The sequence below is a fragment of the Vespula pensylvanica genome, chromosome 16, assembly GCF_014466175.1.
Source record: "Vespula pensylvanica isolate Volc-1 chromosome 16, ASM1446617v1, whole genome shotgun sequence".
In the NCBI taxonomy this organism is placed as follows: Eukaryota; Metazoa; Arthropoda; class Insecta; order Hymenoptera; family Vespidae; genus Vespula; species Vespula pensylvanica.
Genome location: NC_057700.1, coordinates 1,446,031 through 1,463,305, shown reverse-complemented (window position 1 = coordinate 1,463,305; position 17,275 = coordinate 1,446,031). Strand labels below are relative to the sequence as shown.

At 35.5% G+C, this 17,275-nt stretch overlaps 1 long non-coding RNA gene across 1 annotated transcript; it reads right to left on the bottom strand.

The window, feature by feature from the left end:
• Window positions 1-313: 313 nt before the first annotated feature.
• On the bottom strand, window positions 314-3,186 carry LOC122634852. The gene is made up of 2 exons (XR_006328491.1): window positions 1,152-3,186; window positions 314-985 (listed from the first exon to the last, which is right to left on the bottom strand). It is a non-coding gene; the product is annotated as an uncharacterized LOC122634852 (long non-coding RNA).
• Window positions 3,187-17,275: the final 14,089 nt, after the last annotated feature.

Here is a 17,275-nt window from a genome sequence, read left to right as displayed (position 1 = left end):
AGAATTCAACTTTTACCTTCTCTCTCTCTCTCTCTCTCTCTCTTTCTTTCTCTCTCTCACATACACATACGCTACCAAACTTTTCCACATGGTTCTCAGTCGCTTATGTTCCTTACTTTTCTAACTTCCGGTTTCACGACGAAGTCTCTCTCCTTCTCCTCCTCTTCCTCCTCCTCTTTCTTATATTTCTCACGCTAGAGTTAGAGAAGATCAGTACAATCCCCTTTCCTTCTTCGTACTACCGTGTACACGTTCTTAATTGCTAACCATTCAGAAGAACATGGAAGTAGAAACGTGAAAACTCTAATCATCGTTATGTCAGAACCAAGTTACCTTTATTTCAAAGAACTGCTATGCTTGGAAATGTCGAATCCTTTTAAATTCATTTAAATTAAATATATTTATTATCTGAGAGAAAAAAAGTATAAATCGATGTGAAAGAACCTTTACTGTCTGCACATTCTCTTCGCGATGACTTTACAAATTATAAAAAATCGAACTTCATAGGAAATTAAGAAAAAAAAAAGTTCCTAAAGACACGAAGAAAAAAATAAATCATTTAAAAACGAGTTAACAAAAATTATATTAAAAATTTATAACGAAAGGTTGATTATAAACAAGCAACGATATGATTTCAGCAACCCTTTTGATTCTTCGAACTAATTATTTATGCCTAACAATGATGAATAAAGTATTAAGAAAAAAAAGAAAGAAAAAACACAAAAAACAAAAAGAAGAGAAGAACAAAGAAGATGAATAAAATCATTGTGAAGGAAGCTTAATACGGCACGGGTCGTCGCGCACGATCTCGCGTGTCGTGGAGGGGATTGGCGCGCGTCGGCTTCTCCCAAGCGTGGAACCCTTTCCTCCTCCTCATCCTCCTTCACCTACTCTTCCTTCTGCTCCTCCTTCACCTCTTCTTTTTCTTCTTACACTGATCTCAGCATTACCTCAGTTCTAGACTAAACTGTTCGCATTCCTGAAACTTCGTTAACGGTGTCTTTGAATTTAAAACAATTAAAAAAAAGATGTATATATATATATATATTCCTAATTAAAAAGTTTGAAACAAAAAAAGAAATATTTAAATATAAAGATTATAAAAAGAAACAAGAGACAAAGAAAATAAAAAGGGAAAGAGAGAGCAAGACCTGGAATATTTACGATTCTTCCTCTTTTTTCTTCTTTTTTCTTTCTTTCTTTCTTTTGCTATACCCTATACTCCTTCGTAGATATTCGCTAGTAACTCTTTATCTTTAATGACGACACTGAACGAGATGAAAAAGTCTCGGCACCTTCGCGGATAATATACAGCGATGCTTTAACGACGCTCTCAAGAAATTCTTGCGGGTTCCATTATGGATGCTGCGTTAGTAGCAGCGACGAGAAAGTCCAAAGACCCACCGCAAAACAACATTCGCTTCGTCGTAACTCCTCTCTTTCTTTCTTTCTTTCTCTCTCTTTCTCTCTTTTTCTCTCTATTTTTATCTTTCTTTCTCTAGAACGTACTACGTATCGTTTCGAGATAACGACGATGTATGTCTTTAAATAGTTCTTTATCGAGTCATCGATCAACGTGACTCTCCTTCTCTCTCTCCTCTAGGACAAATCTGTATATTTTCTTCCTATCTATTTTTTCCTTAATCAATGTAATAACATTGTATCATAAATTGTGATAACTGTACGAATAAAAAAAAAAAAAGAAAGAAACATTGATAAATCAGTTCGAAAATAGAAATTAATTTATATCAATTATTCCGATTATTCGAGAATAGTAAGAAATATATTTATATTGAAAAGTATTACGTATATATTAACATATGTTTTATTATGTTATTTTCATCGATCGATTGAAACGAATCAATTGATAAATGTGATTATAATAAGTAGAATAATCGAGGATAAAGAAGAAAGGGATAATAAATCGGGATAAACGTATTTATCCATTTGTTTCGGTCAACGTCCCACGAATAGCTCGGATTCATAATGCAAGTATACGGTGACTGCCCATGACACGTTCACATGACCCTTTTCCACGGCGTCACAGTTCTCATGAAACAGTATACCGGTGCATGTGAATGGGAGACGTGTCGTTACGATACTTCCGGCGGATAGCTGCCTCACGAACACGAATAATACATACTATGAGACAGACAGAGAGAGAGAAATAAAGAGAGAGAGAGAGAGAGAGAGAGAGAGAGAGAGAGAGAATAAGAATATACGGAAGAGACTATGGTTGCGTATGGAACGAACAAACGACGAGTACCGATAACGTTTGCTATGATTATATCACTCGTTCCTTTAACGAGGTACCAGAAAAAAAATTTAGTTTAACGATGTTCTTTCCTTACCTTAGATAAGTAGATATCTATATATTCACGAAAGTACGTGAATTACCACTAATTTTTCATTCTTAAGAAAATACACGCTCAAAATGGAATAGAAACTCTACCTTGCGTCTATCTCTAAACGATTTGAAAATGTAGTCATTTACTAGTGAATGTAGTTAAATGGAATGTCGATTAATTCGATGAGAAATGCGATGATTAAATAATCGAATAGAAAGTGCATAGAATATGCAATATAGAATGTCCATTAGTTTATACGACGTATTTTTATTACTTAATTCTGTTTAATAAGTGATTTATTTTACTGCACTAGTATATAATAAAATGTAAAGAAAGAAGAAGAAAAAGAAAAAGCAAATTTTTTATCAATTAAAATACTTTTGCGTTATCAAACGAGTAATAAGGATTCTTTATTACTAATATTACATCTCGTTACGTTAATATACGTGGATAATAATCTACTGATTAATTTCCTAAATAAAATTTTAGAAAGTCAAATTAGATGATAACTATTCTTAAGAGTATACTACGAGCATCGTGCAACTTAGTAATAGAAAATCAAAATAATCTTTCTAGGAAGCATAATAAAACTGAGGAATACGATAACGATGTAATAAATAATTCGACGGAAGTCAGGCCGTGGGAGTCGAAGCTTCGTCTCTAAATCGTCTCCCGGATATACCATCTCGAAAGCCCAAACGAAGTCACGCGAACGGCACGACTCGCGGAAGAATCGGCCACGTATTCGTAAAGTCGTGTAGAATCTGTCGAGAGAACCCGTCGAGAGTTACTACTATACTCGTCGCAAAGGAAAGAAAATAAAATAAAAGAAAGAGAGAGAGAGAGAGAAAAAAAAATAATGAGAAATCACGTGTGCGAGTAAGCGCGTGAGAAGGAGATGCGAATCAGCGAATTCTGTGAAGCAGAAAGGATTTTAAAACAAATAAAAAAAAAAAAAGAACAAGAAGAAGAAGGAGAAGAAGAACGATTTCTCTGCTGTTCGGAATGTAAGAAACAAAGAAAAAATTACTTTTCGTTTAATTACTCAAATTTAACTTAAAAAAAAAAAATCAATAAATAAAAATTAACAGACGATTCTTTAAATCTGTATGGTATCTCGATTACTTAATTTTAGTTTCTTGTTTAATATTGTAACAAATTTTGTAGCATAGTTGTTTTATTTATAAATAAATAAGAAATCATTCTCTTCGAAGGTTCGCTAACAAACTAGACTTTTACGAGGTTTGGGTTATCAGCCCAAAACTCAACCCCTATTAGTCGCCTTTTACGACAAGCAGGGGATACTGTGGGTATATTCTATCCCCGACCCACAGGGGATATATCAAAAATACTTTGCTGACCGAAAAAAAGAGAGGAAAAAAACTTGCAGCCCGACCTAACACACGAAACCATATCGTACCCACTTTTGATGACCCCACATTCTTTCGTTATCGTATTAATTATCGAAATAAATAACAATCGAACAAGATTTCAAACACAATAATTCTCCTCTCTGTTAAAATATCGTACGATACGTGGACGTATCGGGATCGATGAAATAATTATTATCAGTAAGACGAGTTTCTTAGAAAACTTAGTCGTTCAAAGTCCATCATGAAGTGTCACGTGCCATATGTCCAATTGCGAAGATATCGATATCATCGAGTAGAAACGTCGTGATAGGCCAATAGCGACTCGATCATGGACTTTTACTTACATACTTTATTACCGTTTAATCGTTATCACTTAATTACCGCGTTCTCCCCAGTCAGGTCTGTCGCAAGAGGTCGAACGGGCCGTGGAACTTGAACGTGGATAAAACGAAAAAAAATATAACCCCTTCTTTTTATTATTATTTTTTTATTTTTTATTATTATTATTATTATTATTATTATTATTCCTTCTTTTTTTTAAGTTTTATCCAACGAACTTTATCTCCACCAGTGTCGTGAAAAAGAAAGAGAAAAAAAATAAAAAGGCAAGCAAGAAGCATAATCAGCATGATTTTCTACGTCTTAAATTTTACAAGATTTTTCCATATTTGAACATAATTTTATTATTAATTCGGTAGTTGGTTTAATAAAATATTTCATTGAATTTGTAAAACTTTAAAGCTCACTATGATATAATATCGGAGTAATAAAAAGTCAATCCACTGAATGAAACGTTTTTTGATAATAATGATTACGTGGATATTTTTTCACGCAATCATTATTATTAACCCCAAACTAAAAGTTTATCTTTCGATCGAGTAATAATATTTGGGCCATGGCAAGAGTCGATATTCACAGTACGAGGTTGGTCGCTCGTTAAAGGCATTAAAGAGCTTCGACTCGCCGCCTTCGGGTTATCGTCGTGCTAATAAAGCTGGCGTTACGAACACGGCGCATCGATAAGAAGCTCGTTTCGCCTCTCCTCCTGGTTCTCGATCTTCATCGTAAACGTGCGTAACACGCGAGCGTATCGGTAGATCGAGATAAAAGGTGCGCCAAGAATCGAACGAGGAACACCGGACACGTCAAAAGATCTGCTCGACTAATGTGAGACAGACTATAACTCGAATACCTTTTGTTTAAACATAATTGAACATTGTACAGTAGCAGTACTTAAATAAACACCTCACTCAATTTTCTTCGAATTAATACGTATGTAAAAAATTGTCGATCCATTTATTTCAAATAATATTGTAAAGATATTGATCAAATTACTTTTTATCACTTATAAATAATAATTATAAATGATTTCTTATATCTGTGTACAATTTTTAAACACTGATTATATTACTGAATATTACTATTTTAAAACTATATATATATTTTTTTAATTAAATTAATTACTTTTAATAAATTACATACTCTTAGGAATCAAGACAAATATCAAACAAGAAATAAAATTAAATCTTTAAAACGTCGAAGTTATTACCTTAGATATCTGATATTTAATTTTAGACAATTTTTTCTTCGGATATATTTTATCTATCCGTTCATCGATTAATCGATAACAGCAATATTTTTTTCTTTTTAATCGAAGTGAATATTTAAAAATCATATTTAAAAAGCGTTATTTTCAAATGCCAAATAAGTCGATTCATTTGACTTATCTGGCAAGACTTGAAACTAGTTTTTTTTTTATCTTTCAAAGATTTTCCGAGTGCACTCTTCTCGAAGTGCCACCTTCGCTCATTAATTTACATCGAACACTCGTTCTTCTCTTTCTACGCAGAAAAATGAAAAGAGAGAGAAAGAGAAAGAGAGAGAAAGAAAGAAAGAAAGAAAACAGTTCGAAGCGGGTCGAACAAAATAAATTTGCTTAGTCTGTTCACGCACGTCGCACGGTACTTCGTACGAGATGGACGCACGCGCGCCTACGACAGTTTACACGCATCATTATTGCACGATGGTAAAGTAAGTTTGTACTATAGTTAGTACCTTGTCTGGAAAAAGGATACGTTCTGTGGAATAAAAAACGAGATTCTTCGAGAGAATCATGGCAGTTCCACATAAAACCTTGAAAATCTTTCACAAATATATATATGTTCTTTTTTATTATTTTTAACTCATAAAATTTATTACTCGCACATTTTATATTAAATGTTACTGCATTGTGGATAAAAAAATTATCAATTAGAATATTATCATTAAAACAAGAAAAAAAAAAGAAGAAAAAAAAATAGAGAAACCTATTGGATCTTTTGAATATTTAATTTGCAATTTACATAAAATATGTTGCCGCGATATGGCGACGAAAACAAAAAGAAGAAAAAAGAAAGAAAAATTGATCAAATTTACTTTCACCGTCAAAAGACTCGCGTGACATCGTTCGAATACTCTCATTATTGGACTCTCGTATAACTACGTGAGTTATATAAAGGAAAATATAATGGAACATGATAGTTAATGAGAGCCCATCGTGCTCCTCGTTAAAGAAGCGATAAATATATGGTAGAAATGTTCCGCTCGTCGTTATCACCTACGCAAAGATACTTTTAAAAACGACTTACAACTCGACCAATCTATTTGAAATGAAAATTCAAATAGAGAATTATATGTATTATATTACTATAGATTATCTTTTCATATCTCGATTTTAAATCGATATCATCAATCGAATTTTTAATTCAAACATTTGTAAGAATCGAGTTCAAGACATTAATTTTTTTCTCAAATTTTTCCAATTTAAACGTTCAAGTTAAACCTCGTTCGTAAATATTTTTATAAAAAATTAAAGAATAGATATTTTACGTATGTATATGAATGATCATGAGTTTAAACAATGAGTTGTACTCAATATTGCAGACATTAAGTAACGAGCTTGGCACGTTTCATAGGCGTGTACTCGTGCCGTCTAACGAGAGAGTCTTAATTACCAAATAATAAGTTGACAACCGTGGAATCGAAGAAATTGCATACATATATTTTCTACGAAGACGTTACAGGGCAAGTTACCTTCATTCTCGATGATCGTATCCGACAAGATTATCGCTAGAAGAAACTCTTCTCTATGCTGCAAAACCGTTTTCTTTATTACACCCTTGAAACATATATATATATATATATATATATATATATATATGTATGTATGTATGTATGTATGGATGTATACATGTACATAGACAAGTACCTAACCAAAGTTCAACTCGCTGAAATTTATTACGGCACTCGAAACGACACGTGTTCCGGATAATAATCATAAACATCAGTCTCTATTTCCCTTACTTAGAAATTCTCAACTATGGCCACATAGATGCTAATTAAATGTTCTTTCATTAGCGATAACCGTTAAAACTCACCCTGTAGGTACGCTTTGGTCGACAATATTTTCTGTTTCACTACAATATTCATTTTATTCTAAAACTTATAATACTTTTATCGTTATTGTTCCATACGTATATATAATTAACGTTGCACAATATCTTTCTGAACGGTGAATAGTAAACAATTCTTTTTCTTTCTCTTTCTAGTTAATCGACTGAATTTTTATTGATGCCATAAAGAAAAAGAAAAAATAAGAAAAAAAAGGAAACAAAGAAAGAAAGAAAGAAAAAACACAAAAGAAAAACAAGAAAAAGAAAAAATGAATAAACCTTCTTCTTCTAGCTACTTAATACGCGGCGTACTTTATGGGATTCTCTCGCCCACAGCGGTAATTTACTCGAAGGCTCGGCATGCACTTCTTTCTCACTCTCGGTACCGTCCATCTTCCTCTCCACCCCCTTCTCACGTTCTTACCTTCTGTCTTCTCTTCGAGAAACTTTAATGACCCGCACCAAGCAAGAGCGCCGCGACTATCATCAGACCGATACGTGAGAACACGACGACGGAGGATCATCGCACGGTGACTCGCTAAGAATTAGCCTTCACGCTCTCTATCTTCAAGGTAGACGCGTCAAAAATGGACACACGAGGAATTTCATAGCCTTCGAATATTATTATTAGAATTTCATTCCATCAAAATGTGACCCTAATTTTCGTCAATTTCTAAAGAGGGAATTCTTTTTCTCTTTTTTACAAATTTTTTCTCAAAATTCTTTTCTCAACCTTAAAAGTCTTAAAGATCGCTCTTTAAATTTAATATAGGAATTAGAGACATTTAAAAACTTATAATCTACCGATAGGAATTCCACATAGGCGAGAATTTTCATGTTACTTTCTCTATAATGTCACTATATACTCAAATTGTATAACCGCATTAGGACACGTGGAATCTCATAGCTTCTGGGTGGTATTAGAAAACATGAATCTAATATAGATAAATTTTGATTATTCACATAATCAAAATATTACGAAAGAATATCTTTATTTTTCTAAACTTTCTTCAACCACGAAATTCCTAATAAAACATTTTAATTTAATATGAAATCAAACAAAGAATCCAAAAGAATCAAAAGAAAAGTGAGTGCCGATGTGAGATAAAATTATCCCATATAAAAAAAAAAAGAAATTAAAAAACAAGAAAAACCAGAAAAGAAAAAAAGGAAAGAAAAAAAGAAAAAAGATCGCTAAAACCGATAGTATACCTACTCGAATCGAACAAACAAGATTTTTATCCATCCACCGAAACATAATCAAGCTTAAGAAAGTAAATCTTACGTAAATTTAACACGCGAAACTACGAAATAAAAGCATCAAGACGATAAGAAGTCTGGACAAACGATATTGTTACTGAGGCTCTGGTCGTTCAAGAAGAAACATAGTATCGAGGATAACAGACTCAAGGGAGCCACCGAACGCGTAACGATCTTGAAACGTGGGAGGTAGAAGTCTGCTTCTCGCTTGGTGGATAAATTTACGCGATTTCTCGTCGTTACAGAGAAAATAAGGGATGGGAGGGAGGTAGGGAGGGATAGGAGGAAGGTTAAAGGAAAGGGAGGCTACGTTTTTGCGAGCTTACAAGTTTTACCCAGCGGTAACAACAGCATGGAAACGTCGTCGTCGTAGTCTCTCTCTCTCTCTCTCTCTCTCTCTCTCTCTCTCTCTCTCTCTCTCTTTCTCTCTCTTTCTCTCTTCCTTCCTCTCTCTTCGTGGTTGCTGCGACGTACGTAAGTTGTAACATAAATCTTCGGTAATTGATAATCGTGCGCGCGCGAGGTTTCAAGGCTCGTGAAATAAATAGTCGGCAATCGGCATGAATTAGCAATTAACTCGCGGCATGCGTTCTCACGTGACGCCTGCACATCGATAACCGTCTTGAGTTTATTAATTTCGAAAGCGTGTCATTAATTAATTCGACAATTAGTGTTTATTCGCGAAGAATGGAGAAAAAGAGAAGAGAAGAGAAGGAAGAAAGAAAGACAGAGGAGAGAGAGAGAGAGAGAGAGAGAGAGAGAGAGAGAGAGAGAGAGAGAGAGAGAGAAGTTGGGCACGATGTTATTTATTAATTATACGGCGAAAGCCGATCTCGACCTTTTCGTGATCGAAATTCGAAAGTAATTCGAAGATCAACTTATGGGAGGTGGATGAAGATCACAGGGTTACCACGTGAAACTCGTTAGTATTGATCAAATATTGTAGATCTACCATCGGATAATTAATTTGAGAAATATTCTTTAATATGGACCAAATTTTCTTTTATTTCTTTTATTTTATTCATTTCTTTCTTTTTTTCTTTTAATAGATATTAAAAATTAATTTCAACCAATCGTTCTTTTCAATTATTATAATAACAAAGTATTAATGAAAATTCTTTGGAATCTAATAACGAATGAAATACTTTCGTTTATCTTTTTCTATGAATAATGACAGATACAAATATCGAAGAAACTTTTATTTTCGTTCAGATTAAATGTGACTTCATATCGTATTTTTCAAGTATAAAATTTCCAAGATATCGTGTAATATAAAAAACAATGATCTCATCTTTTCTATAACGATGAAAGAAAGTGTTAAGAGGAGAAGACAGACAGAGAGAGAGAGAGAGAGAGAGAGAGAGAGAGAGAGAGAGAGGGAGAGAGAAATCGGCGCCATGCGTCGATGTAAAGAAGAAGGAATGAAAGAATGGAAGAAAGAGAAAGAGAAGTCCAAGAACACTATCGTATTTCTACAGAGCCTCCAGTAATGAGCTCCCTTACGTACTTGTAAGAATGCTACCAGACGCGTTTCGCGCATCGCCAAACGCGTTAAACACGCCAGCTGCTGGTACGCCATTGCTCTTTACTTCTCGTCCAAGACCTTCCCTTATTCTTTATCCTCCTTTTTTTTTCTCTCCCTTTGTCCCCACTATCATTCGTCTTTCTCTCTCATTTTTCTTATTTTCTTTATTTCTTCGATTTGTATGTTGCACGTTACCTTAATATACTATTGCAAATACGTATCGTATAATTAATGAACGCTTAAAACCGAGTGTCATGAAAATATACTAATATTAAAAAAAGAAAAATGTTTCTGTAAGATCAATCAAAGTTGATTTCAAAAGAAAAAATTGTTTCTTTCAGAAGTGTCAAACTACTCGAGCTACTATTATTCTTATTACACGCGCGACTATTTTCACGAGTGAAATCAATTTCTTATAAATCTTGCAATAACACGTCGTAGAAGAGATTGCAGCGTGAGATAAAAAAATTTTTAGAATTTTATCGACTCGAAGAGTTTTTTTCTTCGAACGTTAATTAGTAAAGACGTGCAATTATTTTCTAGAAAAATTGTCGCGGTCTATAAGAAGATAAGAAAAATATGATGAGAAGGAAGAAAACGATAAGAGAGAGAGACAGAGAGAGAGGGGAAGGACGATAGTTGGGATCGCGTCACGTGGCTCAGAGTCTAATAACTCGCGAAGGGGCTCTCTCTCGCGCGGTATGCGTCGAGATAATATTAATCTCCGGTCTCGTGTCGTGCTTACGTTCTTACAAGTACTCATGGTCTATCTCTTTCTATACTTCGGGCGGTGGCGTAGATGCAACGGAGGGTCTGCCGGCAGCGGAAAATAGTGCTTGCTTTTAAGGTCGTGAGGTCACATGCACGTTGCATGAAGTATCGCGTGGCTTCGTGGGATCGTGCAAGCCTCGGTGCGCAACAGAGACTCTTCTTCTATCTTCTTTTCATCTTCTCTCTCTCTTCGTCTATCTATCTATCTATCTATCTATCTATCTTGCTTTCTTACACTTTCATTTATGAAACGTTATCCTTGGACGGCTAGCAGGTGTTACGATTGTTCTCGATACGAAAGTGGACTACTCGTGTAACATGATTTTGATCGAGATTTATCTATTATAGATCTCCAGAATTTCAATTTCGAATGATGATCGAATAGGTTTACATCGGACTGGATTAATTTGAGATACATAGATAAATCGTCACAAAGAATATTACTTAAACCAGAAATGTTCAGTAAAATAAATTTTTATGTTTTTAATTGTGATATTATCACGAAATAACTTCGGACAAAATTCTTATAACTGTAATCTTACGGTTTATCTTCTCGAGCACTCTTCGAGATTCCAATCGGAATGCATCTAGATGGGAATCAAGATCGAGGAAGGACTCGTAACTTTAATCCTCCGACTCCGCAGGGTGGTTTTATAAAGATCTGCTTGGGTACTCTCTCAAAAGGGAGATTCGCCAATCCCGTTTTTTCGCTCTAGAATCTCGGCATCTTTGTCTCTCTTCGAGATCTGTTTCGAAGGGCAGAAGAAGAGGAAGAGGAAGAAGAAGAAGAAGAAGAAGAAGAAAAGGAAGAGGAGGAAAAGGAGGAGGAAGAGGAGGAAGAAGAAGAAGAAGACGACGATGAAGAGAGACAGAAACAGAGACGGAGACAGAGAGAGAAAGAAGAGGAAGAAGAAGAGGAGGCTAGCACCACGTGGGCACGTACACGCTCGCGCCACGGGGTGGAACGTTCGATTGGTAAAAAGCGATCGCTTCGAGTTATTTATTGCGCCCTTTCGGCTGGCTGCTTGCCTCTCGAAGAAGAGAGATAGAGATAGAGAGGGTTAGGGAGAGGAAGAGGACGAGAGAGAGAAAGAAAGAGAAAGAGAGAGAGAATACAGGACGATTCAAGTGGATAGGAGGAAGAGAGAAAGAAAATGGGAAGAGAAACATCGGTGCCGTTGCGCGGACCAAGAGATATCTTATCTTCACGGACACACACCGTGAAACGCGTATACTTATCCTCTTCGCCGTAGGCACGATACCATGCGGTGATAACCGACGCCTAGTATCTGATGTTCTTGCAAAAACAAAAGGCAAACTACGTCCTACGTTCTCGCTCTTGCTCTCTCCTACTCTTTTCTCTATTTCTTTCTCTATTTCTCTCTCTCTCTCTCTCTCTCTCTACTTTGCCATTTCATCCCTCATGGAAAGTATCTATCCCTTTTTCCAACTAAATAAAGTATATTAATGTTATTGAAACGATTCAGAGATCATTATTTTCAAGATGTTTGTACGTTCGATGTTTTCTATTCGATGTGTATATTTAAATAAAAATACTACGAAAAATATTGTTGTATAGCTTCGAACGTAAATATATTATTACAATTGTTGAATGATTGGAATAGCTCGTTCGGAACAATGAAATGCATACTTATATCATGGTATAAGTTATGCACATCATAAAGACGATTAACATAAGTCTGTTCGTCCTGAAGAACGTTGTATTACTTGTTCGTATCTTTGAAAGGACAATATTTTTCACTTCATTATCTCAAAGAAATCGAAAAAGAGTGACTGCTTGAGGGGAGACCGAAATAAAGACGAGCCGTATAACAGGGTCCAATAACCTCGGAGCAAAAGTGAAGAAAATAAGATAACCAAGGCTCGTACGAGCTTATCGATGACGAGAGCGTTCAATGTTCGTCCGAAATCTTTGCTGCCCGGAAGCTTTTCTCGTTCTTTCTTGATCGCAAATGCATTCTTCAAAAAACTTCTCCTCCAACTCTTCTCTCCCTTTCACTGTCTTCATGTTTCTTCTTTCCTCGAAAGAGACGCTACTCGAAGGCAATTCGAAGGAGAGACTCACGCCGACACTGCTCGAGTTTTGTTATTCCCTGACGTAAGAAAGAAAAAAGAAAAGGAAGAAAAGAAAAAAACGGACATATTGGTTTTACGTTCGCTTATTTACGAGACCATAAACTCTGCTCCAGGCGAGCCACGATCCGCCAAGTGCAGTGCGTTACATCTGAGAAGAAGGAGAAGAAGAAGAAAAAGAAAAAACAGAAGAAGAGTATATAAGGTGGTATCCGAGAAGATGAAGATGAAGAGAGAGAAAGAAACAGAGAGAAGGGGGATTAATAAATTTTGCTACGAGTTACCGGCTGCTGCTTGGAAGTGCCGACGAATGTCGATATTCATAGGAAATACGAAACGATTCTATATGTATATATATATATAAGTTCATTGTTCTTAAATCTTTACATTTTATATTTCGACATTTTCTTTTTATTTACTATTATATTTTAATATCTAGAAAAAAATAAACTAACAAAAATAAAAAAAAAACATAAATGTTATGGAAATCTATAATTTAACATTTGACGCGATCAATCTACAAAAAAGAAAAAAAATATCAAATCCCGTAATTTATATTTGTAGTAATTATCCCATAATTTATATTTTGTAATTCCATATTATAGTAATACGTCAATTAAGCACACTTAAATTCGAAAATTTCGAAATTGTCCCATTTCAGGAAAGTCTTGAATTACAACGCAGTAGTGATAAATATGTATATCCGCATCATTCAGACACGAACCGGTGATCTCTCTCTCTCTCTCTCTCTCTCTCTCTCTCTCTCTCTCTCTCTCTCTCTCTCTCTCTCTAGACATCCTAATTACAGTATGAACAAGAAGAAAATCTTCTTCCAAGCTTGATCATTCCACGGTAATAATCTCGGAAACGCGTCAATCGTAACCGAAACCTGCTCCCAGCAGACTCCTGAAACGTGCGACCGGTGGCTGGCTTTATGCGAGCGCCGTCTATCTCGGTGCAACCTGTAATTGCACTTAGCCTTCGAGAGAAAGAGAAAGAGAAAGAGAAAGAGAAAAAGAAAGAGAAAGAGAAAGAAAGAGAGAGAGGTAGCAGTCAGCAATAAACGGACTTCTGATTGCTATTGCTCAGCTTCGAAATGCGTGACCAAGTCGAAGTTGCTCGCTTCTACCTTTCTCCTTTTTCCCTTGGAGCATTTGACCTCCCTCCCCCCTCCCTAGCCCTTGCACACTCTCTTTTCCTTCTCTTTTATCCTCTCGTCTTCTACTTCCACGTTCGAGATTACCTCGGCATCACCCTCTCTCCTCTCCTTTCCATTCCTCTTCTCTTCTCTTCTCATCTCTTCGTGGCGCGACCTCCATGTACCGATCTCGCTTTGTCTTCCTCCCTGTCTCTCTATAAAAACACTCTCCCACAGAGACGAGAAACTAATTAATCTCCGTCTAATCGTCCTATCGCCTCGTCGACGTTACTAATGGACCAAAAGAAAAAAGTTAAGTAACGTAAAGAGATTGAACGAAAAAAAGAAGTGTCGTTTTAAACGCCATCAAAGGAGATTCAGAAGAAAATTATCGCGTTGCTTTGAAAATATGTTTACATCTATTTATCGTCTTCTAATTGTCTTCTTCTTTTCTTTGTGCGTTCTTAATAATCAATAATTTTATTAATCTTAACTATCTCTTTGTAATTATCAATTAGTACTGTCATTTCTTCTCCCTTGCTATATCGCATCAACATAATTATACACATAATACCACAATAATAATTATTACCGAGCCGTGATTCATTTACCCTTAACTTTCATTCATATTGAATACTATATCAGCACACTGATATATACACCGTATTATTAAATAATTATCATCGAAGCATTGCTCTCGCGAGATGTAACTATGAAAAAAGAAAAATAAAAAAAATCCTAGACGGGTCCGAATAAATTTCTCTCTTCTTCTCTTTCTCTCCACGTCTCATTCCATCGTACGAAAGAAGAAGAATAACCCGAAAAGTATTGTGTGTGTGCTCGTGAGCGCAAGAGAGTGGCACTAAAAGTTTCGGGGCGTGGGTAATAATTTACGATGCCGCACGGTAACTATCCGTAAGTACCGACGCGGACACCGCTAATGTTCGTCCTTATGCACCACCCTATATGTCTGGATACGTGAACGAAGAAAGAAGAAAAAAATAAAGATGGAGAAGAATGAAGAAAGAGAAAGGAAGGAAAAAGGGGAAGAAAAGAGAGGGTTGAAATGGCCACGAAGATGCCTCTAAGGCGTTCACCTTTACTACGCATAAATCTGCGGTCGAGACCGCCGCCACCACCACCGCCGTCACTACCACCACCAACACCACCATCAACACCACCACCACCAACACCACCACCACTATCGCCGCCGCCACCACAGCCGACGTCGTTTTAACATTTTACTGCCTTTCCTCGAAAGCCCGAATGCAGCTTGGATTCGTCCCTGAGAAAAAAAAAGAAAAAACCGACAGACACGCTCGAATAACGTCGTTCTCTCAATGTAGGTCTCTGTGTCTTCCCCTTTGTACCAAAAATACTTAACTTCATTTTGTAACTAAACGAGTTGAAGTTTTTTAACAAAATACATATAATGCGTCTGTCTATGTACCGATTTGTATTACGGATTAATGAGATTTTTTAACCATTATACTTTTAATAGTTACTTTTTTTTTTCAACGAAATATGAATATGTAGGTACACGAGAGTTTTTGTAATTATGAAATTAATGATATTTGTAATACTGACATAATCGTTCAACAATTATATTTTCTTCGTTATTAGAGAGATAAAATTAAATGAAAATACGTTCGCATAAGTTCGTATAATTTTCTATAAACCTGAAATATTTCCCGAACTAATAATTAGAAAAAGATATCCTTAATCGATTTACAATCTCTAACCACTCTCACTGGACGATTACAAGCTTCGTAAATCATCCGGTATAGGTAACTTTTCAAGGCCGCGATCTTTCGAAAGCGAAAGAGGCGTTTTACAAGGTTCGATTAATTAAAATCGTCGCGCGTAACTCGAACCCTGGCATGGTATCATTTAAATCACTAAATTAACTCACTTCAAATTTCACAAGGATACGCTTAAATCAGCTAAAGAAATAAGTGAGTAAGGGGGAGAGAAAGAAAGAGAAAAAGAGAGAGAGAAAGAGAAATAAAATTACTTTCTTATTAGATACTCGAACATCGATGCAGGTATTTCTACATGTGTAAGTACGAAATAGCTGTACAAGATTCTTGATTAAATATGTATACGCTGTACGTACATTATACGTATAAGACCGTACGCTATACATATAAGAAAGAAGGAAAGAAAGAAAGAGAAAAAAGAGAGAGAGAAAGAGAGAGAGAGATGTCTCGTGTGACTTTAATCAATATAAGATAGCCCGCAAGGAAGCAATTAATATAGTAATTAGCGTGCACGGCATTTACACGCCAGGAGACTCCTCCCATCTCTTTGCGTTTCGACTCGTATCGCTGTTCCATGTGAGTATGTGTCGTACATACATATAGATATGTATATATACAAAGCGAAGAAAAGTGCCTAGAGTCGCTGCACGTGGCGTTTATATGTGATACATATGAAGCACGTAAAACGTAATAACAATGCGTTGGCGGCTGCTCTCCGATCGCGCACGTGTGTGCCACGAGCGTGTTTCTTAGTAAGACAGAAAGAGAGAGAAAGAAAGAGAGAGAGAGAGAGAGAGAAGTCGAGGAAACGAGATTACGTAGGAGAAACTACCGAGAGAGGTAAGGATCTCTAGATGGTTAGAAACGGACGTGAGAAGCTCCGAGTTCCCACAGACGATACACGAAGAAATAAGAAGATCGAGAGATCTCTTCTCTATCATCTTGATCGAAGAAACTACGATGATAACGATAATCGATATTGAAGTTCTATTTTGCAAAAAATATAATCGAATGTTATTAAAAAAAAAATTATTATTTTACATATTTTAACACTGTCGTTCAAAAAAAAAAAAAAAAATCGAATAACTATTTAGTATATATTATTATATACAGAACAGATTCGAACCGACGATTAAAAAATATTTCGTTCGATATAGTAATACAATATTTCTATTATCTAAAAAACTACGAAAGAAAAAGCTCTTGCAAAACAATTAGTGCTACGCCAATAAACTATTTTATCGTACTAACACTTGTACAATGTTATTATTTGAACTTAGGCTTGCAACAAATTAAAATTCTTTCTCTAATAATCTATATTACTCGCAACAGATTAACTTCTTTTTTTTTAATAATCTATATTATCAGTTACAACTTTATCCAATATAAACACTTACTCTTACCTACAATTTTAAAAGGATATATAACATTATTGCAATAAAATTTTTAAATAAAAAATAAGAATAAAAATAGAGAAAGAGAAGGAGAAAGAGAGAGAGAGAGAGAGAGAGAGAGAGAGAGAGAGAGAGACACGTGGGATAAGCGGCGATCGGTAAAGAAATATCGACGTCGTAT